Consider the following 26,611-nt stretch of genomic DNA (forward strand, 5'->3'; position numbering starts at 1 on the left):
AGGGTAAGTCTGAATAGCAAATACTGAGAAGTACGTAGGAAAAGCATGAATTCCTAAATTGGGATCGAGCCCTAAGTGAATAGGCTTACTATCTAATTTGTTAAAATGTGTTTCCACCCCGGTCTCGAACCAGGGACCTTTCGCGTGTTAGGCGAACGTGATAACCACTACACTACGGAAACTGCATGAGTAGGATACTAAGGGTGTGACTTTGGCTGGGTGGGTGGGTGGGTGGGGCATTTATCGCTCTCAGAACCAAATGAAGTCAGAAATGACTTAGTCCATTAACTAAGCAATAAGGCTTGAGATCCCGGGAATTATCGTGTGAATAACTCCTGAATAAGGGCTGGATCACCGTAGGGATGGTTTGGCTGAGCAGCCGGCTCTTGGAAGAGTCTTGGTGGTTCCAAACTTCTTCCTTTTAAGAATGATGGAAGCCACTGTGTTCTTGGGTACCTTCAATGCTGCAGAAATGTATCGGTACCCTTCCCCACGTCTGTGCCTCGACACAATCCTCTCTCGGAGCTCTAGGGACAATTCCTTCCACCTCATGGCTTAGTTTATGCTCTGACATGCACTGTCAACTGTGGAACCTTATATAGACAGACAGGTGTGTGCCTTTTCAAATCATGACCAATCCATTGAATTTACCACAGGTGGACTCCAATCAAGTTGTAGAAACATCTCAAGGATGATCAATGGAAACAGGATGGACCTGAGCTCAATTTCCAGCCTCATAGCAAAGGGTCTGAAAACGTATGTAAATAAGGTATTTTTTAAATCTTTTTTTATGAATTAAAAATGATATGTTATCGCTTTGTCATTATGGGGTATTGTGTGTAGATAGATTTTATTTGACTTAATCCGTTTTCAGAATACGGCTGTGACGTAACAAAATGTGGAAAAAAGTAAGGGGTCTGAATACTTTCCGAATGCACTGTAGCTATGCAGGCTAGCTACTTTTCCTTTGCTAGCCAGCCAACTAAATCTATCACACAATCACATCAAGCAGCTGAAATGACAGAAAACTGTCTGCACTTTTGTTTGTTTTACCTAGGATTATATTGCCATTTCTTTGGATATATCCATTATAATGACCCTGATAAATGAATTTGCCTGGCTCAGAGAAGCTGTCATTCTGGTCACATTCATACACATCGCACGGTGGAGGTCACCAAAAAAACGGCAACATTGATCCACAGGTTGGAGAGGCAGACAGCAAGGTTTAGACAAACCTCAACTGTTTCAAACCATATGCTAGCCTAGGGGCATTGGGAAATATTGTCTAGACCAGTGATATTTAAAGTCGGGGTCGGGGGGACTGCAGTGGGGATATATATATTCATTATTTAGGAACAAAAAATTATGAGTATAGATTATTGTACGAGACAATATAGAAACGTTTTTGAGAAAGTTAATTAGAAAAAAAGTATTTGATTGGGTAATTGAAGGTTATTTGTTGATGTAAAAAAAAATGTAACGTACCGATTTTAAAGTTGTATTTGGGGTGGGATCACAAGAAATGATTGCAAAAAAATGGGGACCCCAGAAATTCTGGAGGAAAAAATGGTGTCCCTGCTGAAAAGGTTTGAATACCATTGGTCTAGACACATTTTTCCAGGGGAGATGAAGTTTATAAATTGACTGGCTGGGCCGTGGGACAGTGGATGCGCATTTATAAATCTAATGGAACCGCTAACAGGCACTACCCGCAGAATGCTGGGATGGTGGTGCTTCAACTCCCTGCTATTAACCAATTAGCATCCAGGATCCAAACAACCTGTTTTATAACATTGCCTCTGGTTATTGAAAGACATGTCTAAGACTGGTCTATTCATGTATTCTGTAAGCCTATGTATTTGTTTCGTTTTTTTTCAGTTATCACTATCTGCCTCTGGTTATTGAAAGACATGTCTAAGACTGGACTATTCATGTATTCTGCAGGCCTATGTAGTTGTTTCGTTTTTTTCAGTTATGACCCTGTTTCTGTCATCACTATCTGTTTTGTTAAAATTTGTTTCCGCCCGGTTTCGAACAGGGGACCTTTCGCATGTGAGGCGAATGTGATAACCACTACACTACAGAAACTACAAGAAAAAGAGTGGAAGTCATGGAAAATGTTAGGAATGCCCACAAGTCTACCGCCCATAATATCCCAAATAGAGTACCACAGTAGGAGTCATAATACCCATAAGAACTAGTGGTCGAACAGGGAAATGGTTCCAATCGTTTTTCCACCGTTCATATTCCCCACAGGGGATTTTAAAAACTTTTCAAAAAGGCCTGTGTTTCTTGTTGGCTTACCCTGGCATGGTAACCGTGTAATTCTCTCTAGGACAAGGTGACTTTTATAAAAAATGCTAATTAACTGCTAATGTGGCTATCATAAAGAACTACAAATGTATTATTTTAAGTGTTTCTAAAATCCCATATGGGAAAAATGAATGGTGGAAAAATGGTTGGAACCATTTCCCTGTTTGACCGCTAGGTTTTATGGGTATTATGACACCTCCACTGTGGGGCTTTCCCCAGTTTTATTTGACAATTTGTATCATGTTAAATATTAGCCACTATCGGGAGTCACTGTCAGTAACAGCCACATACATTTATTTTGGCATACTTTCATTCCGTTGACCTTTCTTTAATCTGTCACATCCTTGTGAATTGTTCCTGAGGGTTGCTAGCATTAGTGAATCATATTAAGCTAAAGTATTGCAATAATTTGGGACATGTAGCCTATTTGAATCATTATGGAACTCAGACCACACGTAGCAGGAATTTATTCAGAGCGCCCAAGCTAGCCACCCCAGCAGAGTGCGTTACGCGACTTAAAAGGGTAAGTCTGAATAGCAAATACTGAGAAGTGCGTAGGAAAAGCATGAATTCCTAAATTGGGATCGAGCCCTAAGTGAATAGGCTTACTATCTAATTTGTTAAAATGTGTTTCCGCCCGGTCTCGAACCGGGGACCTTTCGCGTGTTAGGCGAACGTGATAACCACTACACTACGGAAACTGCATGAGTAGGATACTAAGGGTGTGACTTTGGCTGGGTGGGTGGGTGGGTGGGGCATTTATCGCTCTCAGAACCAAATGAAGTCAGAAATGACTTAGTCCATTAACTAAGCAATAAGGCTTGAGATCCCGGTAATTATCGTGTGAATAACTCCTGAATAAGGGCTGGATCACCGTAGGGATGGTTTGGCTGAGCAGCCGGCTCTTGGAAGAGTCTTGGTGGTTCCAAACTTCTTCCTTTTAAGAATGATGGAAGCCACTGTGTTCTTGGGTACCTTCAATGCTGCAGAAATGTATCGGTACCCTTCCCCACGTCTGTGCCTCGACACAATCCTCTCTCGGAGCTCTAGGGACAATTCCTTCCACCTCATGGCTTAGTTTATGCTCTGACATGCACTGTCAACTGTGGAACCTTATATAGACAGACAGGTGTGTGCCTTTTCAAATCATGACCAATCCATTGAATTTACCACAGGTGGACTCCAATCAAGTTGTAGAAACATCTCAAGGATGATCAATGGAAACAGGATGGACCTGAGCTCAATTTCCAGCCTCATAGCAAAGGGTCTGAAAACGTATGTAAATAAGGTATTTTTTAAATCTTTTTTTATGAATTAAAAATGATATGTTATCGCTTTGTCATTATGGGGTATTGTGTGTAGATAGATTTTATTTGACTTAATCCGTTTTCAGAATACGGCTGTGACGTAACAAAATGTGGAAAAAAGTAAGGGGTCTGAATACTTTCCGAATGCACTGTAGCTATGCAGGCTAGCTACTTTTCCTTTGCTAGCCAGCCAACTAAATCTATCACACAATCACATCAAGCAGCTGAAATGACAGAAAACTGTCTGCACTTTTGTTTGTTTTACCTAGGATTATATTGCCATTTCTTTGGATATATCCATTATAATGACCCTGATAAATGAATTTGCCTGGCTCAGAGAAGCTGTCATTCTGGTCACATTCATACACATCGCACGGTGGAGGTCACCAAAAAAACGGCAACATTGATCCACAGGTTGGAGAGGCAGACAGCAAGGTTTAGACAAACCTCAACTGTTTCAAACCATATGCTAGCCTAGGGGCATTGGGAAATATTGTCTAGACCAGTGATATTTAAAGTCGGGGTCGGGGGGACTGCAGTGGGGATATATATATTCATTATTTAGGAACAAAAAATTATGAGTATAGATTATTGTACGAGACAATATAGAAACGTTTTTGAGAAAGTTAATTAGAAAAAAAGTATTTGATTGGGTAATTGAAGGTTATTTGTTGATGTAAAAAAAAATGTAACGTACCGATTTTAAAGTTGTATTTGGGGTGGGATCACAAGAAATGATTGCAAAAAAATGGGGACCCCAGAAATTCTGGAGGAAAAAATGGTGTCCCTGCTGAAAAGGTTTGAATACCATTGGTCTAGACACATTTTTCCAGGGGAGATGAAGTTTATAAATTGACTGGCTGGGCCGTGGGACAGTGGATGCGCATTTATAAATCTAATGGAACCGCTAACAGGCACTACCCGCAGAATGCTGGGATGGTGGTGCTTCAACTCCCTGCTATTAACCAATTAGCATCCAGGATCCAAACAACCTGTTTTATAACATTGCCTCTGGTTATTGAAAGACATGTCTAAGACTGGTCTATTCATGTATTCTGTAGGCCTATGTATTTGTTTCGTTTTTTTTCAGTTATCACTATCTGCCTCTGGTTATTGAAAGACATGTCTAAGACTGGACTATTCATGTATTCTGCAGGCCTATGTAGTTGTTTCGTTTTTTTCAGTTATGACCCTGTTTCTGTCATCACTATCTGTTTTGTTAAAATTTGTTTCCGCCCGGTTTCGAACAGGGGACCTTTCGCATGTGAGGCGAACGTGATAACCACTACACTACAGAAACTACAAGAAAAAGAGTGGAAGTCATGGAAAATGTTAGGAATGCCCACAAGTCTACCGCCCATAATATCCCAAATAGAGTACCACAGTAGGAGTCATAATACCCATAAGAACTAGTGGTCGAACAGGGAAATGGTTCCAATCGTTTTTCCACCGTTCATATTCCCCACAGGGGATTTTAAAAACTTTTCAAAAAGGCCTGTGTTTCTTGTTGGCTTACCCTGGCATGGTAACCGTGTAATTCTCTCTAGGACAAGGTGACTTTTATAAAAAATGCTAATTAACTGCTAATGTGGCTATCATAAAGAACTACAAATGTATTATTTTAAGTGTTTCTAAAATCCCATATGGGAAAAATGAATGGTGGAAAAATGGTTGGAACCATTTCCCTGTTTGACCGCTAGGTTTTATGGGTATTATGACACCTCCACTGTGGGGCTTTCCCCAGTTTTATTTGACAATTTGTATCATGTTAAATATTAGCCACTATCGGGAGTCACTGTCAGTAACAGCCACATACATTTATTTTGGCATACTTTCATTCCGTTGACCTTTCTTTAATCTGTCACATCCTTGTGAATTGTTCCTGAGGGTTGCTAGCATTAGTGAATCATATTAAGCTAAAGTATTGCAATAATTTGGGACATGTAGCCTATTTGAATCATTATGGAACTCAGACCACACGTAGCAGGAATTTATTCAGAGCGCCCAAGCTAGCCACCCCAGCAGAGTGCGTTACGGGACTTAAAAGGGTAAGTCTGAATAGCAAATACTGAGAAGTACGTAGGAAAAGCATGAATTCCTAAATTGGGATCGAGCCCTAAGTGAATAGGCTTACTATCTAATTTGTTAAAATGTGTTTCCACCCCGGTCTCGAACCAGGGACCTTTCGCGTGTTAGGCGAACGTGATAACCACTACACTACGGAAACTGCATGAGTAGGATACTAAGGGTGTGACTTTGGCTGGGTGGGTGGGTGGGTGGGGCATTTATCGCTCTCAGAACCAAATGAAGTCAGAAATGACTTAGTCCATTAACTAAGCAATAAGGCTTGAGATCCCGGGAATTATCGTGTGAATAACTCCTGAATAAGGGCTGGATCACCGTAGGGATGGTTTGGCTGAGCAGCCGGCTCTTGGAAGAGTCTTGGTGGTTCCAAACTTCTTCCTTTTAAGAATGATGGAAGCCACTGTGTTCTTGGGTACCTTCAATGCTGCAGAAATGTATCGGTACCCTTCCCCACGTCTGTGCCTCGACACAATCCTCTCTCGGAGCTCTAGGGACAATTCCTTCCACCTCATGGCTTAGTTTATGCTCTGACATGCACTGTCAACTGTGGAACCTTATATAGACAGACAGGTGTGTGCCTTTTCAAATCATGACCAATCCATTGAATTTACCACAGGTGGACTCCAATCAAGTTGTAGAAACATCTCAAGGATGATCAATGGAAACAGGATGGACCTGAGCTCAATTTCCAGCCTCATAGCAAAGGGTCTGAAAACATATGTAAATAAGGTATTTTTTAAATCTTTTTTTATGAATTAAAAATGATATGTTATCGCTTTGTCATTATGGGGTATTGTGTGTAGATAGATTTTATTTGACTTAATCCGTTTTCAGAATAAGGCTGTGACGTAACAAAATGTGGAAAAAAGTAAGGGGTCTGAATACTTTCCGAATGCACTGTAGCTATGCAGGCTAGCTACTTTTCCTTTGCTAGCCAGCCAACTAAATCTATCACACAATCACATCAAGCAGCTGAAATGACAGAAAACTGTCTGCACTTTTGTTTGTTTTACCTAGGATTATATTGCCATTTCTTTGGATATATCCATTATAATGACCCTGATAAATGAATTTGCCTGGCTCAGAGAAGCTGTCATTCTGGTCACATTCATACACATCGCACGGTGGAGGTCACCAAAAAAACGGCAACATTGATCCACAGGTTGGAGAGGCAGACAGCAAGGTTTAGACAAACCTCAACTGTTTCAAACCATATGCTAGCCTAGGGGCATTGGGAAATATTGTCTAGACCAGTGATATTTAAAGTCGGGGTCGGGGGGACTGCAGTGGGGATATATATATTCATTATTTAGGAACAAAAAATTATGAGTATAGATTATTGTACGAGACAATATAGAAACGTTTTTGAGAAAGTTAATTAGAAAAAAAGTATTTGATTGGGTAATTGAAGGTTATTTGTTGATGTAAAAAAAAATGTAACGTACCGATTTTAAAGTTGTATTTGGGGTGGGATCACAAGAAATGATTGCAAAAAAATGGGGACCCCAGAAATTCTGGAGGAAAAAATGGTGTCCCTGCTGAAAAGGTTTGAATACCATTGGTCTAGACACATTTTTCCAGGGGAGATGAAGTTTATAAATTGACTGGCTGGGCCGTGGGACAGTGGATGCGCATTTATAAATCTAATGGAACCGCTAACAGGCACTACCCGCAGAATGCTGGGATGGTGGTGCTTCAACTCCCTGCTATTAACCAATTAGCATCCAGGATCCAAACAACCTGTTTTATAACATTGCCTCTGGTTATTGAAAGACATGTCTAAGACTGGTCTATTCATGTATTCTGTAGGCCTATGTATTTGTTTCGTTTTTTTTCAGTTATCACTATCTGCCTCTGGTTATTGAAAGACATGTCTAAGACTGGACTATTCATGTATTCTGCAGGCCTATGTATTTGTTTCGTTTTTTTCAGTTATGACCCTGTTTCTGTCATCACTATCTGTTTTGTTAAAATTTGTTTCCGCCCGGTTTCGAACCGGGGACCTTTCGCATGTGAGGCGAACGTGATAACCACTACACTACAGAAACTACAAGAAAAAGAGTGGAAGTCATGGAAAATGTTAGGAATGCCCACAAGTCTACCGCCCATAATATCCCAAATAGAGTACCACAGTAGGAGTCATAATACCCATAAGAACTAGTGGTCGAACAGGGAAATGGTTCCAATCGTTTTTCCACCGTTCATATTCCCCACAGGGGATTTTAAAAACTTTTCAAAAAGGCCTGTGTTTCTTGTTGGCTTACCCTGGCATGGTAACCGTGTAATTCTCTCTAGGACAAGGTGACTTTTATAAAAAATGCTAATTAACTGCTAATGTGGCTATCATAAAGAACTACAAATGTATTATTTTAAGTGTTTCTAAAATCCCATATGGGAAAAATGAATGGTGGAAAAATGGTTGGAACCATTTCCCTGTTTGACCGCTAGGTTTTATGGGTATTATGACACCTCCACTGTGGGGCTTTCCCCAGTTTTATTTGACAATTTGTATCATGTTAAATATTAGCCACTATCGGGAGTCACTGTCAGTAACAGCCACATACATTTATTTTGGCATACTTTCATTCCGTTGACCTTTCTTTAATCTGTCACATCCTTGTGAATTGTTCCTGAGGGTTGCTAGCATTAGTGAATCATATTAAGCTAAAGTATTGCAATAATTTGGGACATGTAGCCTATTTGAATCATTATGGAACTCAGACCACACGTAGCAGGAATTTATTCAGAGCGCCCAAGCTAGCCACCCCAGCAGAGTGCGTTACGCGACTTAAAAGGGTAAGTCTGAATAGCAAATACTGAGAAGTACGTAGGAAAAGCATGAATTCCTAAATTGGGATCGAGCCCTAAGTGAATAGGCTTACTATCTAATTTGTTAAAATGTGTTTCCACCCCGGTCTCGAACCAGGGACCTTTCGCGTGTTAGGCGAACGTGATAACCACTACACTACGGAAACTGCATGAGTAGGATACTAAGGGTGTGACTTTGGCTGGGTGGGTGGGTGGGTGGGGCATTTATCGCTCTCAGAACCAAATGAAGTCAGAAATGACTTAGTCCATTAACTAAGCAATAAGGCTTGAGATCCCGGGAATTATCGTGTGAATAACTCCTGAATAAGGGCTGGATCACCGTAGGGATGGTTTGGCTGAGCAGCCGGCTCTTGGAAGAGTCTTGGTGGTTCCAAACTTCTTCCTTTTAAGAATGATGGAAGCCACTGTGTTCTTGGGTACCTTCAATGCTGCAGAAATGTATCGGTACCCTTCCCCACGTCTGTGCCTCGACACAATCCTCTCTCGGAGCTCTAGGGACAATTCCTTCCACCTCATGGCTTAGTTTATGCTCTGACATGCACTGTCAACTGTGGAACCTTATATAGACAGACAGGTGTGTGCCTTTTCAAATCATGACCAATCCATTGAATTTACCACAGGTGGACTCCAATCAAGTTGTAGAAACATCTCAAGGATGATCAATGGAAACAGGATGGACCTGAGCTCAATTTCCAGCCTCATAGCAAAGGGTCTGAAAACATATGTAAATAAGGTATTTTTTAAATCTTTTTTTATGAATTAAAAATGATATGTTATCGCTTTGTCATTATGGGGTATTGTGTGTAGATAGATTTTATTTGACTTAATCCGTTTTCAGAATAAGGCTGTGACGTAACAAAATGTGGAAAAAAGTAAGGGGTCTGAATACTTTCCGAATGCACTGTAGCTATGCAGGCTAGCTACTTTTCCTTTGCTAGCCAGCCAACTAAATCTATCACACAATCACATCAAGCAGCTGAAATGACAGAAAACTGTCTGCACTTTTGTTTGTTTTACCTAGGATTATATTGCCATTTCTTTGGATATATCCATTATAATGACCCTGATAAATGAATTTGCCTGGCTCAGAGAAGCTGTCATTCTGGTCACATTCATACACATCGCACGGTGGAGGTCACCAAAAAAACGGCAACATTGATCCACAGGTTGGAGAGGCAGACAGCAAGGTTTAGACAAACCTCAACTGTTTCAAACCATATGCTAGCCTAGGGGCATTGGGAAATATTGTCTAGACCAGTGATATTTAAAGTCGGGGTCGGGGGGACTGCAGTGGGGATATATATATTCATTATTTAGGAACAAAAAATTATGAGTATAGATTATTGTACGAGACAATATAGAAACGTTTTTGAGAAAGTTAATTAGAAAAAAAGTATTTGATTGGGTAATTGAAGGTTATTTGTTGATGTAAAAAAAAATGTAACGTACCGATTTTAAAGTTGTATTTGGGGTGGGATCACAAGAAATGATTGCAAAAAAATGGGGACCCCAGAAATTCTGGAGGAAAAAATGGTGTCCCTGCTGAAAAGGTTTGAATACCATTGGTCTAGACACATTTTTCCAGGGGAGATGAAGTTTATAAATTGACTGGCTGGGCCGTGGGACAGTGGATGCGCATTTATAAATCTAATGGAACCGCTAACAGGCACTACCCGCAGAATGCTGGGATGGTGGTGCTTCAACTCCCTGCTATTAACCAATTAGCATCCAGGATCCAAACAACCTGTTTTATAACATTGCCTCTGGTTATTGAAAGACATGTCTAAGACTGGTCTATTCATGTATTCTGTAGGCCTATGTATTTGTTTCGTTTTTTTTCAGTTATCACTATCTGCCTCTGGTTATTGAAAGACATGTCTAAGACTGGACTATTCATGTATTCTGCAGGCCTATGTATTTGTTTCGTTTTTTTCAGTTATGACCCTGTTTCTGTCATCACTATCTGTTTTGTTAAAATTTGTTTCCGCCCGGTTTCGAACCGGGGACCTTTCGCATGTGAGGCGAACGTGATAACCACTACACTACAGAAACTACAAGAAAAAGAGTGGAAGTCATGGAAAATGTTAGGAATGCCCACAAGTCTACCGCCCATAATATCCCAAATAGAGTACCACAGTAGGAGTCATAATACCCATAAGAACTAGTGGTCGAACAGGGAAATGGTTCCAATCGTTTTTCCACCGTTCATATTCCCCACAGGGGATTTTAAAAACTTTTCAAAAAGGCCTGTGTTTCTTGTTGGCTTACCCTGGCATGGTAACCGTGTAATTCTCTCTAGGACAAGGTGACTTTTATAAAAAATGCTAATTAACTGCTAATGTGGCTATCATAAAGAACTACAAATGTATTATTTTAAGTGTTTCTAAAATCCCATATGGGAAAAATGAATGGTGGAAAAATGGTTGGAACCATTTCCCTGTTTGACCGCTAGGTTTTATGGGTATTATGACACCTCCACTGTGGGGCTTTCCCCAGTTTTATTTGACAATTTGTATCATGTTAAATATTAGCCACTATCGGGAGTCACTGTCAGTAACAGCCACATACATTTATTTTGGCATACTTTCATTCCGTTGACCTTTCTTTAATCTGTCACATCCTTGTGAATTGTTCCTGAGGGTTGCTAGCATTAGTGAATCATATTAAGCTAAAGTATTGCAATAATTTGGGACATGTAGCCTATTTGAATCATTATGGAACTCAGACCACACGTAGCAGGAATTTATTCAGAGCGCCCAAGCTAGCCACCCCAGCAGAGTGCGTTACGGGACTTAAAAGGGTAAGTCTGAATAGCAAATACTGAGAAGTACGTAGGAAAAGCATGAATTCCTAAATTGGGATCGAGCCCTAAGTGAATAGGCTTACTATCTAATTTGTTAAAATGTGTTTCCACCCCGGTCTCGAACCAGGGACCTTTCGCGTGTTAGGCGAACGTGATAACCACTACACTACGGAAACTGCATGAGTAGGATACTAAGGGTGTGACTTTGGCTGGGTGGGTGGGTGGGTGGGGCATTTATCGCTCTCAGAACCAAATGAAGTCAGAAATGACTTAGTCCATTAACTAAGCAATAAGGCTTGAGATCCCGGGAATTATCGTGTGAATAACTCCTGAATAAGGGCTGGATCACCGTAGGGATGGTTTGGCTGAGCAGCCGGCTCTTGGAAGAGTCTTGGTGGTTCCAAACTTCTTCCTTTTAAGAATGATGGAAGCCACTGTGTTCTTGGGTACCTTCAATGCTGCAGAAACTTATCGGTACCCTTCCCCACGTCTGTGCCTCGACACAATCCTCTCTCGGAGCTCTAGGGACAATTCCTTCCACCTCATGGCTTAGTTTATGCTCTGACATGCACTGTCAACTGTGGAACCTTATATAGACAGACAGGTGTGTGCCTTTTCAAATCATGACCAATCCATTGAATTTACCACAGGTGGACTCCAATCAAGTTGTAGAAACATCTCAAGGATGATCAATGGAAACAGGATGGACCTGAGCTCAATTTCCAGCCTCATAGCAAAGGGTCTGAAAACATATGTAAATAAGGTATTTTTTAAATCTTTTTTTATGAATTAAAAATGATATGTTATCGCTTTGTCATTATGGGGTATTGTGTGTAGATAGATTTTATTTGACTTAATCCGTTTTCAGAATAAGGCTGTGACGTAACAAAATGTGGAAAAAAGTAAGGGGTCTGAATACTTTCCGAATGCACTGTAGCTATGCAGGCTAGCTACTTTTCCTTTGCTAGCCAGCCAACTAAATCTATCACACAATCACATCAAGCAGCTGAAATGACAGAAAACTGTCTGCACTTTTGTTTGTTTTACCTAGGATTATATTGCCATTTCTTTGGATATATCCATTATAATGACCCTGATAAATGAATTTGCCTGGCTCAGAGAAGCTGTCATTCTGGTCACATTCATACACATCGCACGGTGGAGGTCACCAAAAAAACGGCAACATTGATCCACAGGTTGGAGAGGCAGACAGCAAGGTTTAGACAAACCTCAACTGTTTCAAACCATATGCTAGCCTAGGGGCATTGGGAAATATTGTCTAGACCAGTGATATTTAAAGTCGGGGTCGGGGGGACTGCAGTGGGGATATATATATTCATTATTTAGGAACAAAAAATTATGAGTATAGATTATTGTACGAGACAATATAGAAACGTTTTTGAGAAAGTTAATTAGAAAAAAAGTATTTGATTGGGTAATTGAAGGTTATTTGTTGATGTAAAAAAAAATGTAACGTACCGATTTTAAAGTTGTATTTGGGGTGGGATCACAAGAAATGATTGCAAAAAAATGGGGACCCCAGAAATTCTGGAGGAAAAAATGGTGTCCCTGCTGAAAAGGTTTGAATACCATTGGTCTAGACACATTTTTCCAGGGGAGATGAAGTTTATAAATTGACTGGCTGGGCCGTGGGACAGTGGATGCGCATTTATAAATCTAATGGAACCGCTAACAGGCACTACCCGCAGAATGCTGGGATGGTGGTGCTTCAACTCCCTGCTATTAACCAATTAGCATCCAGGATCCAAACAACCTGTTTTATAACATTGCCTCTGGTTATTGAAAGACATGTCTAAGACTGGTCTATTCATGTATTCTGTAGGCCTATGTATTTGTTTCGTTTTTTTTCAGTTATCACTATCTGCCTCTGGTTATTGAAAGACATGTCTAAGACTGGACTATTCATGTATTCTGCAGGCCTATGTATTTGTTTCGTTTTTTTCAGTTATGACCCTGTTTCTGTCATCACTATCTGTTTTGTTAAAATTTGTTTCCGCCCGGTTTCGAACCGGGGACCTTTCGCATGTGAGGCGAACATGATAACCACTACACTACAGAAACTACAAGAAAAAGAGTGGAAGTCATGGAAAATGTTAGGAATGCCCACAAGTCTACCGCCCATAATATCCCAAATAGAGTACCACAGTAGGAGTCATAATACCCATAAGAACTAGTGGTCGAACAGGGAAATGGTTCCAATCGTTTTTCCACCGTTCATATTCCCCACAGGGGATTTTAAAAACTTTTCAAAAAGGCCTGTGTTTCTTGTTGGCTTACCCTGGCATGGTAACCGTGTAATTCTCTCTAGGACAAGGTGACTTTTATAAAAAATGCTAATTAACTGCTAATGTGGCTATCATAAAGAACTACAAATGTATTATTTTAAGTGTTTCTAAAATCCCATATGGGAAAAATGAATGGTGGAAAAATGGTTGGAACCATTTCCCTGTTTGACCGCTAGGTTTTATGGGTATTATGACACCTCCACTGTGGGGCTTTCCCCAGTTTTATTTGACAATTTGTATCATGTTAAATATTAGCCACTATCGGGAGTCACTGTCAGTAACAGCCACATACATTTATTTTGGCATACTTTCATTCCGTTGACCTTTCTTTAATCTGTCACATCCTTGTGAATTGTTCCTGAGGGTTGCTAGCATTAGTGAATCATATTAAGCTAAAGTATTGCAATAATTTGGGACATGTAGCCTATTTGAATCATTATGGAACTCAGACCACACGTAGCAGGAATTTATTCAGAGCGCCCAAGCTAGCCACCCCAGCAGAGTGCGTTACGCGACTTAAAAGGGTAAGTCTGAATAGCAAATACTGAGAAGTACGTAGGAAAAGCATGAATTCCTAAATTGGGATCGAGCCCTAAGTGAATAGGCTTACTATCTAATTTGTTAAAATGTGTTTCCACCCCGGTCTCGAACCAGGGACCTTTCGCGTGTTAGGCGAACGTGATAACCACTACACTACGGAAACTGCATGAGTAGGATACTAAGGGTGTGACTTTGGCTGGGTGGGTGGGTGGGTGGGGCATTTATCGCTCTCAGAACCAAATGAAGTCAGAAATGACTTAGTCCATTAACTAAGCAATAAGGCTTGAGATCCCGGGAATTATCGTGTGAATAACTCCTGAATAAGGGCTGGATCACCGTAGGGATGGTTTGGCTGAGCAGCCGGCTCTTGGAAGAGTCTTGGTGGTTCCAAACTTCTTCCTTTTAAGAATGATGGAAGCCACTGTGTTCTTGGGTACCTTCAATGCTGCAGAAATGTATCGGTACCCTTCCCCACGTCTGTGCCTCGACACAATCCTCTCTCGGAGCTCTAGGGACAATTCCTTCCACCTCATGGCTTAGTTTATGCTCTGACATGCACTGTCAACTGTGGAACCTTATATAGACAGACAGGTGTGTGCCTTTTCAAATCATGACCAATCCATTGAATTTACCACAGGTGGACTCCAATCAAGTTGTAGAAACATCTCAAGGATGATCAATGGAAACAGGATGGACCTGAGCTCAATTTCCAGCCTCATAGCAAAGGGTCTGAAAACGTATGTAAATAAGGTATTTTTTAAATCTTTTTTTATGAATTAAAAATGATATGTTATCGCTTTGTCATTATGGGGTATTGTGTGTAGATAGATTTTATTTGACTTAATCCGTTTTCAGAATACGGCTGTGATGTAACAAAATGTGGAAAAAAGTAAGGGGTCTGAATACTTTCCGAATGCACTGTAGCTATGCAGGCTAGCTACTTTTCCTTTGCTAGCCAGCCAACTAAATCTATCACACAATCACATCAAGCAGCTGAAATGACAGAAAACTGTCTGCACTTTTGTTTGTTTTACCTAGGATTATATTGCCATTTCTTTGGATATATCCATTATAATGACCCTGATAAATGAATTTGCCTGGCTCAGAGAAGCTGTCATTCTGGTCACATTCATACACATCGCACGGTGGAGGTCACCAAAAAAACGGCAACATTGATCCACAGGTTGGAGAGGCAGACAGCAAGGTTTAGACAAACCTCAACTGTTTCAAACCATATGCTAGCCTAGGGGCATTGGGAAATATTGTCTAGACCAGTGATATTTAAAGTCGGGGTCGGGGGGACTGCAGTGGGGATATATATATTCATTATTTAGGAACAAAAAATTATGAGTATAGATTATTGTACGAGACAATATAGAAACGTTTTTGAGAAAGTTAATTAGAAAAAAAGTATTTGATTGGGTAATTGAAGGTTATTTGTTGATGTAAAAAAAAATGTAACGTACCGATTTTAAAGTTGTATTTGGGGTGGGATCACAAGAAATGATTGCAAAAAAATGGGGACCCCAGAAATTCTGGAGGAAAAAATGGTGTCCCTGCTGAAAAGGTTTGAATACCATTGGTCTAGACACATTTTTCCAGGGGAGATGAAGTTTATAAATTGACTGGCTGGGCCGTGGGACAGTGGATGCGCATTTATAAATCTAATGGAACCGCTAACAGGCACTACCCGCAGAATGCTGGGATGGTGGTGCTTCAACTCCCTGCTATTAACCAATTAGCATCCAGGATCCAAACAACCTGTTTTATAACATTGCCTCTGGTTATTGAAAGACATGTCTAAGACTGGTCTATTCACGTATTCTGTAGGCCTATGTATTTGTTTAGTTTTTTTTCAGTTATCACTATCTGCCTCTGGTTATTGAAAGACATGTCTAAGACTGGACTATTCATGTATTCTGCAGGCCTATGTATTTGTTTCGTTTTTTTCAGTTATGACCCTGTTTCTGTCATCACTATCTGTTTTGTTAAAATTTGTTTCCGCCCGGTTTCGAACCGGGGACCTTTCGCATGTGAGGCGAACGTGATAACCACTACACTACAGAAACTACAAGAAAAAGAGTGGAAGTCATGGAAAATGTTAGGAATGCCCACAAGTCTACCGCCCATAATATCCCAAATAGAGTACCACAGTAGGAGTCATAATACCCATAAGAACTAGTGGTCGAACAGGGAAATGGTTCCAATCGTTTTTCCACCGTTCATATTCCCCACAGGGGATTTTAAAAACTTTTCAAAAAGGCCTGTGTTTCTTGTTGGCTTACCCTGGCATGGTAACCGTGTAATTCTCTCTAGGACAAGGTGACTTTTATAAAAAATATTCGCCTGTATTTACCCCCCCAAAATTAAATGCTAATTAACTGCTAATGTGTCTATCATAAAGAACTACAAATGTATTATTTTAATTGTTTCTAAAATCCCATATGTGAAAAATTAATGGTGGAAAAATGGTTGGAACCATTTCCCTGTTTGACCGCTAGTTTTTATGGGTATTATGACACCTCCACTGTGGGGCTTTTCCCAGTTTTATTTGACAATTTGTATCATGTTAAATATTAGCCACTATCGGGAGCCACTGTCAGTAACAGCCACATACATTTATTTTGGCATACTTTCATTCCGTTGACCTTTCTTTAATCTGTCACATCCTTGTGAATTGTTCCTGAGGGTTGCTAGCATTAGTGAATCATATTAAGCTAAAGTATTGCAATAATTTGGGACATGTAGCCTATTTGAATCATTATGGAACTCAGACCACACGTAGCAGGAATTTATTCAGAGCGCCCAAGCTAGCCACCCCAGCAGAGTGCGTTACGCGACTTAAAAGGGTAAGTCTGAATAGCAAATACTGAGAAGTGCGTAGGAAAAGCATGAATTCCTAAATTGGGATCGAGCCCTAAGTGAATAGGTTTACTGTCTAATTTGTTAAAATGTGCTTCCGCCCGGTCTCGAACCGGGGACCTTTCGCGTGTTAGGCGAACGTGATAACCGCTACACTACGGAAACTGCGTGAGTAGGATACTAAGGGTGTGACTTTGGCTGGGTGGGTGGGTGGGTGGGGCATTTATCGCTCTCAGAACCAAATGAAGTCAGAAATGACTTAGTCCATTAACTAAGCAATAAGGCTTGAGATCCCGGTAATTATCGTGTGAATAACTCCTGAATAAGGGCTTATTCACCGTAGGGATGGTTTGGCTGAGCAGCCGGCTCTTGGAAGAGTCTTGGTGGTTCCAAACGTCTTCCTTTTAAGATTGATGGAAGCCACTGTGTTCTTGGGTACCTTCAATGCTGCAGAAATGTATCTGTACCCTTCCCCACGTCTGTGCCTCGACACAATCCTGTCTCGGAGCTCTAGGGACAATTCCTTCCACCTCATGGCTTAGTTTATGCTCTGACATGCACTGTCAACTGTGGAACCTTATATAGACAGACAGGTGTGTGCCTTTTCAAATCATGACCAATCCATTGAATTTACCACAGGTGGACTCCAATCAAGTTGTAGAAACATCTCAAGGATGATCAATGGAAACAGGATGGACCTGAGCTCAATTTCCAGCCTCATAGCAAAGGGTCTGAAAACGTATGTAAATAAGGTATTTTTTAAATCTTTTTTTATGAATTAAAAATGATATGTTATCGCTTTGTCATTATGGGGTATTGTGTGTAGATAGATTTTATTTGACTTAATCCGTTTTCAGAATAAGGCTGTGACGTAACAAAATGTGGAAAAAAGTAAGGGGTCTGAATACTTTCCGAATGCATTGTAGCTATGCAGGCTAGCTACTTTTCCTTTGCTAGCCAGCCAACTAAATCTATCACACAATCACATCAAGCAGCTGAAATGACAGAAAACTGTCTGCACTTTTGTTTGTTTTACCTAGGATTATATTGCCATTTCTTTGGATATATCCATTATAATGACCCTGATAAATGAATTTGCCTGGCTCAGAGAAGCTGTCATTCTGGTCACATTCATACACATCGCACGGTGGAGGTCACCAAAAAAACGGCAACATTGATCCACAGGTTGGAGAGGCAGACAGCAAGGTTTAGACAAACCTCAACTGTTTCAAACCATATGCTAGCCTAGGGGCATTGGGAAATATTGTCTAGACCAGTGATATTTAAAGTCGGGGTCGGGGGGACTGCACTGGGGATATATATATTCATTATTTAGGAACAAAAAATTATAAGTATAGATTATTGTACGAGACAATATAGAAACGTTTTTGAGAAAGTTAATTAGAAAAAAAGTATTTGATTGGGTAATTGAAGGTTATTTGTTGATGTAAAAAAAAATGTAACGTACCGATTTTAAAGTTGTATTTGGGGTGGGATCACAAGAAATGATTGCAAAAAAATGGGGACCCCAGAAATTCTGGAGGAAAAAATGGTGTCCCTGCTGAAAAGGTTTGAATACCATTGGTCTAGACACATTTTTCCAGGGGAGATGAAGTTTATAAATTGACTGGCTGGGCCGTGGGACAGTGGATGCGCATTTATAAATCTAATGGAACCGCTAACAGGCACTACCTGCAGAATGCTGGGATGGTGGTGCTTCAACTCCCTGCTATTAACCAATTAGCATCCAGGATCCAAACAACCTGTTTTATAACATTGCCTCTGGTTATTGAAAGACATGTCTAAGACTGGTCTATTCATGTATTCTGTAGGCCTATGTATTTGTTTAGTTTTTTTTCAGTTATCACTATCTGCCTCTGGTTATTGAAAGACATGTCTAAGACTGGACTATTCATGTATTCTGCAGGCCTATGTATTTGTTTCGTTTTTTTCAGTTATGACCCTGTTTCTGTCATCACTATCTGTTTTGTTAAAATTTGTTTCCGCCCGGTTTCGAACCGGGGACCTTTCGCATGTGAGGCGAACGTGATAACCACTACACTACAGAAACTACAAGAAAAAGTGTGGAAGTCATGGAAAATGTTAGGAATGCCCACAAGTCTACCGCCCATAATATCCCAATTAGAGTACCACAGTAGGAGTCATAATACCCATAAGAACTAGTGGTCGAACAGGGAAATGGTTCCAATCGTTTTTCCACCGTTCATATTCCCCACAGGGGATTTTAAAAACTTTTCAAAAAGGCCTGTGTTTCTTGTTGGCTTACCCTGGCATGGTAACCGTGTAATTCTCTCTAGGACAAGGTGACTTTTATAAAAAATGCTAATTAACTGCTAATGTGGCTATCATAAAGAACTACAAATGTATTATTTTAAGTGTTTCTAAAATCCCATATGGGAAAAATGAATGGTGGAAAAATGGTTGGAACCATTTCCCTGTTTGACCGCTAGGTTTTATGGGTATTATGACACCTCCACTGTGGGGCTTTCCCCAGTTTTATTTGACAATTTGTATCATGTTAAATATTAGCCACTATCGGGAGTCACTGTCAGTAACAGCCACATACATTTATTTTGGCATACTTTCATTCCGTTGACCTTTCTTTAATCTGTCACATCCTTGTGAATTGTTCCTGAGGGTTGCTAGCATTAGTGAATCATATTAAGCTAAAGTATTGCAATAATTTGGGACATGTAGCCTATTTGAATCATTATGGAACTCAGACCACACGTAGCAGGAATTTATTCAGAGCGCCCAAGCTAGCCACCCCAGCAGAGTGCGTTACGCGACTTAAAAGGGTAAGTCTGAATAGCAAATACTGAGAAGTACGTAGGAAAAGCATGAATTCCTAAATTGGGATCGAGCCCTAAGTGAATAGGCTTACTATCTAATTTGTTAAAATGTGTTTCCGCCCGGTCTCGAACCGGGGACCTTTCGCGTGTTAGGCGAACGTGATAACCACTACACTACGGAAACTGCGTGAGTAGGATACTAAGGGTGTGACTTTGGCTGGGTGGGTGGGTGGGTGGGGCATTTATCGCTCTCAGAACCAAATGAAGTCAGAAATGACTTAGTCCATTAACTAAGCAATAAGGCTTGAGATCCCGGGAATTATCGTGTGAATAACTCCTGAATAAGGGCTGGATCACCGTAGGGATGGTTTGGCTGAGCAGCCGGCTCTTGGAAGAGTCTTGGTGGTTCCAAACTTCTTCCTTTTAAGAATGATGGAAGCCACTGTGTTCTTGGGTACCTTCAATGCTGCAGAAATGTATCGGTACCCTTCCCCACGTCTGTGCCTCGACACAATCCTCTCTCGGAGCTCTAGGGACAATTCCTTCCACCTCATGGCTTAGTTTATGCTCTGACATGCACTGTCAACTGTGGAACCTTATATAGACAGACAGGTGTGTGCCTTTTCAAATCATGACCAATCCATTGAATTTACCACAGGTGGACTCCAATCAAGTTGTAGAAACATCTCAAGGATGATCAATGGAAACAGGATGGACCTGAGCTCAATTTCCAGCCTCATAGCAAAGGGTCTGAAAACGTATGTAAATAAGGTATTTTTTAAATCTTTTTTTATGAATTAAAAATGATATGTTATCGCTTTGTCATTATGGGGTATTGTGTGTAGATAGATTTTATTTGACTTAATCCGTTTTCAGAATAAGGCTGTGACGTAACAAAATGTGGAAAAAAGTAAGGGGTCTGAATACTTTCCGAATGCACTGTAGCTATGCAGGCTAGCTACTTTTCCTTTGCTAGCCAGCCAACTAAATCTATCACACAATCACATCAAGCAGCTGAAATGACAGAAAACTGTCTGCACTTTTGTTTGTTTTACCTAGGATTATATTGCCATTTCTTTGGATATATCCATTATAATGACCCTGATAAATGAATTTGCCTGGCTCAGAGAAGCTGTCATTCTGGTCACATTCATACACATCGCACGGTGGAGGTCACCAAAAAAACGGCAACATTGATCCACAGGTTGGAGAGGCAGACAGCAAGGTTTAGACAAACCTCAACTGTTTCAAACCATATGCTAGCCTAGGGGCATTGGGAAATATTGTCTAGACCAGTGATATTTAAAGTCGGGGTCGGGGGGACTGCAGTGGGGATATATATATTCATTATTTAGGAACAAAAAATTATGAGTATAGATTATTGTACGAGACAATATAGAAACGTTTTTGAGAAAGTTAATTAGAAAAAAAGTATTTGATTGGGTAATTGAAGGTTATTTGTTGATGTAAAAAAAAATGTAACGTACCGATTTTAAAGTTGTATTTGGGGTGGGATCACAAGAAATGATTGCAAAAAAATGGGGACCCCAGAAATTCTGGTGGAAAAAATGGTGTCCCTGCTGAAAAGGTTTGAATACCATTGGTCTAGACACATTTTTCCAGGGGAGATGAAGTTTATAAATTGACTGGCTGGGCCGTGGGACAGTGGATGCGCATTTATAAATCTAATGGAACCGCTAACAGGCACTACCCGCAGAATGCTGGGATGGTGGTGCTTCAACTCCCTGCTATTAACCAATTAGCATCCAGGATCCAAACAACCTGTTTTATAACATTGCCTCTGGTTATTGAAAGACATGTCTAAGACTGGTCTATTCATGTATTCTGTAGGCCTATGTATTTGTTTCGTTTTTTTTCAGTTATCACTATCTGCCTCTGGTTATTGAAAGACATGTCTAAGACTGGACTATTCATGTATTCTGCAGGCCTATGTATTTGTTTCGTTTTTTTCAGTTATGACCCTGTTTCTGTCATCACTATCTGTTTTGTTAAAATTTGTTTCCGCCCGGTTTCGAACCGGGGACCTTTCGCATGTGAGGCGAACGTGATAACCACTACACTACAGAAACTACAAGAAAAAGAGTGGAAGTCATGGAAAATGTTAGGAATGCCCACAAGTCTACCGCCCATAATATCCCAAATAGAGTACCACAGTAGGAGTCATAATACCCATAAGAACTAGTGGTCGAACAGGGAAATGGTTCCAATCGTTTTTCCACCGTTCATATTCCCCACAGGGGATTTTAAAAACTTTTCAAAAAGGCCTGTGTTTCTTGTTGGCTTACCCTGGCATGGTAACCGTGTAATTCTCTCTAGGACAAGGTGACTTTTATAAAAAATGCTAATTAACTGCTAATGTGGCTATCATAAAGAACTACAAATGTATTATTTTAAGTGTTTCTAAAATCCCATATGGGAAAAATGAATGGTGGAAAAATGGTTGGAACCATTTCCCTGTTTGACCGCTAGGTTTTATGGGTATTATGACACCTCCACTGTGGGGCTTTCCCCAGTTTTATTTGACAATTTGTATCATGTTAAATATTAGCCACTATCGGGAGTCACTGTCAGTAACAGCCACATACATTTATTTTGGCATACTTTCATTCCGTTGACCTTTCTTTAATCTGTCACATCCTTGTGAATTGTTCCTGAGGGTTGCTAGCATTAGTGAATCATATTAAGCTAAAGTATTGCAATAATTTGGGACATGTAGCCTATTTGAATCATTATGGAACTCAGACCACACGTAGCAGGAATTTATTCAGAGCGCCCAAGCTAGCCACCCCAGCAGAGTGCGTTACGCGACTTAAAAGGGTAAGTCTGAATAGCAAATACTGAGAAGTACGTAGGAAAAGCATGAATTCCTAAATTGGGATCGAGCCCTAAGTGAATAGGCTTACTATCTAATTTGTTAAAATGTGTTTCCGCCCGGTCTCGAACCAGGGACCTTTCGCGTGTTAGGCGAACGTGATAACCACTACACTACGGAAACTGCGTGAGTAGGATACTAAGGGTGTGACTTTGGCTGGGTGGGTGGGTGGGTGGGGCATTTATCGCTCTCAGAACCAAATGAAGTCAGAAATGACTTAGTCCATTAACTAAGCAATAAGGCTTGAGATCCCGGGAATTATCGTGTGAATAACTCCTGAATAAGGGCTGGATCACCGTAGGGATGGTTTGGCTGAGCAGCCGGCTCTTGGAAGAGTCTTGGTGGTTCCAAACTTCTTCCTTTTAAGAATGATGGAAGCCACTGTGTTCTTGGGTACCTTCAATGCTGCAGAAATGTATCCGTACCCTTCCCCACGTCTGTGCCTCGACACAATCCTCTCTCGGAGCTCTAGGGACAATTCCTTCCACCTCATGGCTTAGTTTATGCTCTGACATGCACTGTCAACTGTGGAACCTTATATAGACAGACAGGTGTGTGCCTTTTCAAATCATGACCAATCCATTGAATTTACCACAGGTGGACTCCAATCAAGTTGTAGAAACATCTCAAGGATGATCAATGGAAACAGGATGGACCTGAGCTCAATTTCCAGCCTCATAGCAAAGGGTCTGAAAACGTATGTAAATAAGGTATTTTTTAAATCTTTTTTTATGAATTAAAAATGATATGTTATCGCTTTGTCATTATGGGGTATTGTGTGTAGATAGATTTTATTTGACTTAATCCGTTTTCAGAATAAGGCTGTGACGTAACAAAATGTGGAAAAAAGTAAGGGGTCTGAATACTTTCCGAATGCACTGTAGCTATGCAGGCTAGCTACTTTTCCTTTGCTAGCCAGCCAACTAAATCTATCACACAATCACATCAAGCAGCTGAAATGACAGAAAACTGTCTGCACTTTTGTTTGTTTTACCTAGGATTATATTGCCATTTCTTTGGATATATCCATTATAATGACCCTGATAAATGAATTTGCCTGGCTCAGAGAAGCTGTCATTCTGGTCACATTCATACACATCGCACGGTGGAGGTCACCAAAAAAACGGCAACATTGATCCACAGGTTGGAGAGGCAGACAGCAAGGTTTAGACAAACCTCAACTGTTTCAAACCATATGCTAGCCTAGGGGCATTGGGAAATATTGTCTAGACCAGTGATATTTAAAGTCGGGGTCGGGGGGACTGCAGTGGGGATATATATATTCATTATTTAGGAACAAAAAATTATGAGTATAGATTATTGTACGAGACAATATAGAAACGTTTTTGAGAAAGTTAATTAGAAAAAAAGTATTTGATTGGGTAATTGAAGGTTATTTGTTGATGTAAAAAAAAATGTAACGTACCGATTTTAAAGTTGTATTTGGGGTGGGATCACAAGAAATGATTGCAAAAAAATGGGGACCCCAGAAATTCTGGAGGAAAAAATGGTGTCCCTGCTGAAAAGGTTTGAATACCATTGGTCTAGACACATTTTTCCAGGGGAGATGAAGTTTATAAATTGACTGGCTGGGCCGTGGGACAGTGGATGCGCATTTATAAATCTAATGGAACCGCTAACAGGCACTACCCGCAGAATGCTGGGATGGTGGTGCTTCAACTCCCTGCTATTAACCAATTAGCATCCAGGATCCAAACAACCTGTTTTATAACATTGCCTCTGGTTATTGAAAGACATGTCTAAGACTGGTCTATTCATGTATTCTGTAGGCCTATGTATTTGTTTCGTTTTTTTTCAGTTATCACTATCTGCCTCTGGTTATTGAAAGACATGTCTAAGACTGGACTATTCATGTATTCTGCAGGCCTATGTATTTGTTTCGTTTTTTTCAGTTATGACCCTGTTTCTGTCATCACTATCTGTTTTGTTAAAATTTGTTTCCGCCCGGTTTCGAACCGGGGACCTTTCGCATGTGAGGCGAACGTGATAACCACTACACTACAGAAACTACAAGAAAAAGAGTGGAAGTCATGGAAAAAGTTAGGAATGCCCACAAGTCTACCGCCCATAATATCCCAAATAGAGTACCACAGTAGGAGTCATAATACCCATAAGAACTAGTGGTCGAACAGGGAAATGGTTCCAATCGTTTTTCCACCGTTCATATGCCCCACAGGGGATTTTAAAAACTTTTCAAAAAGGCCTGTGTTTCTTGTTGGCTTACCCTGGCATGGTAACCGTGTAATTCTCTCTAGGACAAGGTGACTTTTATAAAAAATGCTAATTAACTGCTAATGTGGCTATCATAAAGAACTACAAATGTATTATTTTAAGTGTTTCTAAAATCCCATATGGGAAAAATGAATGGTGGAAAAATGGTTGGAACCATTTCCCTGTTTGACCGCTAGGTTTTATGGGTATTATGACACCTCCACTGTGGGGCTTTCCCCAGTTTTATTTGACAATTTGTATCATGTTAAATATTAGCCACTATCGGGAGTCACTGTCAGTAACAGCCACATACATTTATTTTGGCATACTTTCATTCCGTTGACCTTTCTTTAATCTGTCACATCCTTGTGAATTGTTCCTGAGGGTTGCTAGCATTAGTGAATCATATTAAGCTAAAGTATTGCAATAATTTGGGACATGTAGCCTATTTGAATCATTATGGAACTCAGACCACACGTAGCAGGAATTTATTCAGAGCGCCCAAGCTAGCCACCCCAGCAGAGTGCGTTACGCGACTTAAAAGGGTAAGTCTGAATAGCAAATACTGAGAAGTACGTAGGAAAAGCATGAATTCCTAAATTGGGATCGAGCCCTAAGTGAATAGGCTTACTATCTAATTTGTTGAAATGTGTTTCCGCCCGGTCTCGAACCAGGGACCTTTCGCGTGTTAGGCGAACGTGATAACCACTACACTACGGAAACTGCATGAGTAGGATACTAAGGGTGTGACTTTGGCTGGGTGGGTGGGTGGGTGGGGCATTTATCGCTCTCAGAACCAAATGAAGTCAGAAATGACTTAGTCCATTAACTAAGCAATAAGGCTTGAGATCCCGGGAATTATCGTGTGAATAACTCCTGAATAAGGGCTGGATCACCGTAGGGATGGTTTGGCTGAGCAGCCGGCTCTTGGAAGAGTCTTGGTGGTTCCAAACTTCTTCCTTTTAAGAATGATGGAAGCCACTGTGTTCTTGGGTACCTTCAATGCTGCAGAAATGTATCCGTACCCTTCCCCACGTCTGTGCCTCGACACAATCCTCTCTCGGAGCTCTAGGGACAATTCCTTCCACCTCATGGCTTAGTTTATGCTCTGACATGCACTGTCAACTGTGGAACCTTATATAGACAGACAGGTGTGTGCCTTTTCAAATCATGACCAATCCATTGAATTTACCACAGGTGGACTCCAATCAAGTTGTAGAAACATCTCAAGGATGATCAATGGAAACAGGATGGACCTGAGCTCAATTTCCAGCCTCATAGCAAAGGGTCTGAAAACGTATGTAAATAAGGTATTTTTTAAATCTTTTTTTATGAATTAAAAATGATATGTTATCGCTTTGTCATTATGGGGTATTGTGTGTGGATAGATTTTATTTGACTTAATCCGTTTTCAGAATAAGGCTGTGACGTAACAAAATGTGGAAAAAAGTAAGGGGTCTGAATACTTTCCGAATGCACTGTAGCTATGCAGGCTAGCTACTTTTCCTTTGCTAGCCAGCCAACTAAATCTATCACACAATCACATCAAGCAGCTGAAATGACAGAAAACTGTCTGCACTTTTGTTTGTTTTACCTAGGATTATATTGCCATTTCTTTGGATATATCC

General features: G+C 40.5%; 17 non-coding genes across 17 annotated transcripts; all 17 read right to left on the minus strand.

Annotated features, from left to right (window-relative positions):
• Positions 1-108: 108 nt before the first annotated feature.
• On the minus strand, positions 109-182 carry trnav-aac (transfer RNA valine (anticodon AAC)). The gene has a single exon. It is a non-coding gene; the product is annotated as a tRNA-Val (tRNA).
• A 2,759-nt stretch (positions 183-2,941) lies between these two features.
• On the minus strand, positions 2,942-3,014 carry trnav-aac (transfer RNA valine (anticodon AAC)). The gene has a single exon. It is a non-coding gene; the product is annotated as a tRNA-Val (tRNA).
• Positions 3,015-5,773: 2,759 nt separating this feature from the next.
• Positions 5,774-5,847, minus strand: trnav-aac (transfer RNA valine (anticodon AAC)). The gene has a single exon. It is a non-coding gene; the product is annotated as a tRNA-Val (tRNA).
• A 1,833-nt stretch (positions 5,848-7,680) lies between these two features.
• Positions 7,681-7,753, minus strand: trnav-cac (transfer RNA valine (anticodon CAC)). Its single transcript has one exon. It is a non-coding gene; the product is annotated as a tRNA-Val (tRNA).
• Positions 7,754-8,606: 853 nt separating this feature from the next.
• trnav-aac (transfer RNA valine (anticodon AAC)) lies at positions 8,607-8,680 on the minus strand. Its single transcript has one exon. It is a non-coding gene; the product is annotated as a tRNA-Val (tRNA).
• A 1,833-nt stretch (positions 8,681-10,513) lies between these two features.
• trnav-cac (transfer RNA valine (anticodon CAC)) lies at positions 10,514-10,586 on the minus strand. The gene has a single exon. It is a non-coding gene; the product is annotated as a tRNA-Val (tRNA).
• An 853-nt stretch (positions 10,587-11,439) lies between these two features.
• trnav-aac (transfer RNA valine (anticodon AAC)) lies at positions 11,440-11,513 on the minus strand. The gene has a single exon. It is a non-coding gene; the product is annotated as a tRNA-Val (tRNA).
• A 1,833-nt stretch (positions 11,514-13,346) lies between these two features.
• trnav-cac (transfer RNA valine (anticodon CAC)) lies at positions 13,347-13,419 on the minus strand. Its single transcript has one exon. It is a non-coding gene; the product is annotated as a tRNA-Val (tRNA).
• An 853-nt stretch (positions 13,420-14,272) lies between these two features.
• Positions 14,273-14,346, minus strand: trnav-aac (transfer RNA valine (anticodon AAC)). Its single transcript has one exon. It is a non-coding gene; the product is annotated as a tRNA-Val (tRNA).
• Positions 14,347-16,179: 1,833 nt separating this feature from the next.
• On the minus strand, positions 16,180-16,252 carry trnav-cac (transfer RNA valine (anticodon CAC)). Its single transcript has one exon. It is a non-coding gene; the product is annotated as a tRNA-Val (tRNA).
• An 885-nt stretch (positions 16,253-17,137) lies between these two features.
• trnav-aac (transfer RNA valine (anticodon AAC)) lies at positions 17,138-17,210 on the minus strand. The gene has a single exon. It is a non-coding gene; the product is annotated as a tRNA-Val (tRNA).
• A 1,833-nt stretch (positions 17,211-19,043) lies between these two features.
• On the minus strand, positions 19,044-19,116 carry trnav-cac (transfer RNA valine (anticodon CAC)). The gene has a single exon. It is a non-coding gene; the product is annotated as a tRNA-Val (tRNA).
• Positions 19,117-19,969: 853 nt separating this feature from the next.
• Positions 19,970-20,042, minus strand: trnav-aac (transfer RNA valine (anticodon AAC)). The gene has a single exon. It is a non-coding gene; the product is annotated as a tRNA-Val (tRNA).
• A 1,833-nt stretch (positions 20,043-21,875) lies between these two features.
• trnav-cac (transfer RNA valine (anticodon CAC)) lies at positions 21,876-21,948 on the minus strand. Its single transcript has one exon. It is a non-coding gene; the product is annotated as a tRNA-Val (tRNA).
• An 853-nt stretch (positions 21,949-22,801) lies between these two features.
• Positions 22,802-22,874, minus strand: trnav-aac (transfer RNA valine (anticodon AAC)). Its single transcript has one exon. It is a non-coding gene; the product is annotated as a tRNA-Val (tRNA).
• A 1,833-nt stretch (positions 22,875-24,707) lies between these two features.
• Positions 24,708-24,780, minus strand: trnav-cac (transfer RNA valine (anticodon CAC)). The gene has a single exon. It is a non-coding gene; the product is annotated as a tRNA-Val (tRNA).
• An 853-nt stretch (positions 24,781-25,633) lies between these two features.
• trnav-aac (transfer RNA valine (anticodon AAC)) lies at positions 25,634-25,706 on the minus strand. Its single transcript has one exon. It is a non-coding gene; the product is annotated as a tRNA-Val (tRNA).
• Between the last annotated feature and the right edge of the window lie 905 nt (positions 25,707-26,611).

Source organism: Salmo salar, chromosome 14, assembly GCF_965601325.2.
Source record: "Salmo salar chromosome 14, fSalSal1, whole genome shotgun sequence".
NCBI classification, from domain to species: domain Eukaryota; kingdom Metazoa; phylum Chordata; class Actinopteri; order Salmoniformes; family Salmonidae; genus Salmo; species Salmo salar.